Source organism: Carcharodon carcharias (genome assembly GCF_017639515.1).
Source record: "Carcharodon carcharias isolate sCarCar2 chromosome 24 unlocalized genomic scaffold, sCarCar2.pri SUPER_24_unloc_10, whole genome shotgun sequence".
NCBI lineage: Eukaryota > Metazoa > Chordata > Chondrichthyes > Lamniformes > Lamnidae > Carcharodon > Carcharodon carcharias.
The window spans coordinates 368,402-370,453 of NW_024470585.1; the positions used below are offsets into that span (position 1 = coordinate 368,402).

Here is a 2,052-nt window from a genome sequence, read left to right on the forward strand (position 1 = left end):
CCAGTATAAGTTACTCATCCGAAATTGCCTTGAGAAGGATTGCTACATTGACACAGTGAAAGAACTTCAAACATTGAAGTGAAATTAGTTTTGAGTGTTGCCCTGTCCTCTGGTTGATGCAAGTGAAGCTTGCAATTGGAACTGAATTGCGAATGAGAAGTAAGACGGTCACAGTGTTTAAGAATTATGACGGGTTCTTTAGCAAGAAATGACCGAGTGCCTGTTGAATTTAAAATTTGGTAGTAAAGGTCGGGGAAGTTGCAAGTGCAGGAAACTGAAATATATTTCCACCTGGCTCTCAATCAGCGGCTTTAGGCGATTAGATCAAGTTGCGGAACCAGTAAATGAGAGAACAAATAACAGGCCGACTGCCCTTGGTGATTTACAAATCTATCCCAGGAACAGTCATACAGAAAAGCTACTAAACCGTGGGGAGAGCTCACAGTTATTTTGCGTTGGGTTTACCCTCTGTTGGTTGTCTTCGTAGCTACATTGTCAGACAGAGATTGGAATTGCGACAAGTTAGACGGGAAAACATTGGTTTCTCAGCGGCCTAGTTTATCCGTCGCTTACACGTAGCTCAGCAATGAAATAAACGTTGCGCAGTTCAGTATTTTACTTCGTTCCGGTCATGTTTGAGAATAATTAACAACAAATTAGGAGTATATTGTGCTGCTTTTTTAAAAGAGATCTCGAAGCAGCAAATGCATTTTTTTTGGCCTGGCCAGCAGCTGACTAACTGTTGAGAAATTTAGTAATGGATAGACTTTGCTGACAGATGCAGTATTTGCGTGAAATTGTTACGAAGCGAGTTATTGTTGTCGTGCAGAGGGCTGTTAATAACTTGAATTCCTTCGAAGTCGAATAAATTTGGTTGGCCCGTACGGGGATCGAACCCGCGACCTTGGCGTTATTAGCACCACGCTCTAACCAGCTGAGCTAACCGGCCACTTCAACCATTGTCTCTAGTATCTGGTTTTCAAATTCAACTGTGGAGGATTCAGCATTCTTCCTTGCTGATTGATTGTGCACAGTCTGGAACTCTCCTATTTGTCCAGTTGAAACTTCAGATTACCAGCGAGCTGTGAGTGTATGTTTCTCCCAGAGCTGCTAAATGATCCGACCCTCAAAAAGCTGTTCAGCAACAGATACCTTCTCCTTCTTGTCAATGATGAAAATAATCTGTCCAAAGCAAACCTTCAGCTGCAAAATATCCCGTCATCAATAGGCTGATATCTATGCAATCTCTTTTCTATTTATTTCTTGGGATGATGGGCATGTCGCGCATGACCAGCGCAAGTTGTTCATTCACAACTGCCTTAAGAACGATGCTTTATTTAATCAGAATGAGCACTTCAAATACTGAAGTAAAAATAGTGTCGAAATGTTGCCGTATCTCCAGGATGTTGGAATTGAAGCGTGTGGATTTCATGGTAAATGCAAGACGGTGGCTTAAACGAGAAATTACCGAATGCCTGTTGAAATTTACACTTGGTGCTATCATTCATGGGAGTTGCAATGTCAGGGAACTGAAATATATTTCCGCCTGGCCCTTAATCGGTGACTTGAGGCGATCAGAGCAAGTTGGGAAAGTGGTAAGTAATAGGCCAACTGCCCCTCTGATTGATGTATTTACCTGATTAACAGTTATGCAACAGCGCCGCTTCCCAAGTCCCAGAGTAACATTGTGGGGAGAGCTCACTGTTGTTTTGACTCGCGTTTACCCTCTTCTGGCTGCCTTCATAACGAGGCGTTCGAGAATGGTTGGAATTAGACCGGGGCGGCATTGATTTCTGAGCCCAGGAGGTTACGTGTCACCAATCAACGGTGCGCAGTTATAATGCAAAGTTTTCCAATCCGTTGCACTGTTTTGCTGCAAACATCACTGGGAATTGTTTATCAGGCTGTATGGCAGAGCGAACGGAGAACTTACATTTTAAAGAGCGCCCGAGCACCGAAGTGAATCCTGAAAACATCAGCGTTACGGGTGTTTGGGAGATGGATTTGTACCAACCAGATTTCTCTCCTGAAAAAAAGCCACATGCATATTTA

General features: G+C 43.2%; 1 non-coding gene across 1 annotated transcript; it reads right to left on the reverse strand.

Annotated features, from left to right (window-relative positions):
* Positions 1-875: 875 nt before the first annotated feature.
* trnai-aau lies at positions 876-949 on the reverse strand. Its single transcript has one exon. It is a non-coding gene; the product is annotated as a tRNA-Ile (tRNA).
* Positions 950-2,052: the final 1,103 nt, after the last annotated feature.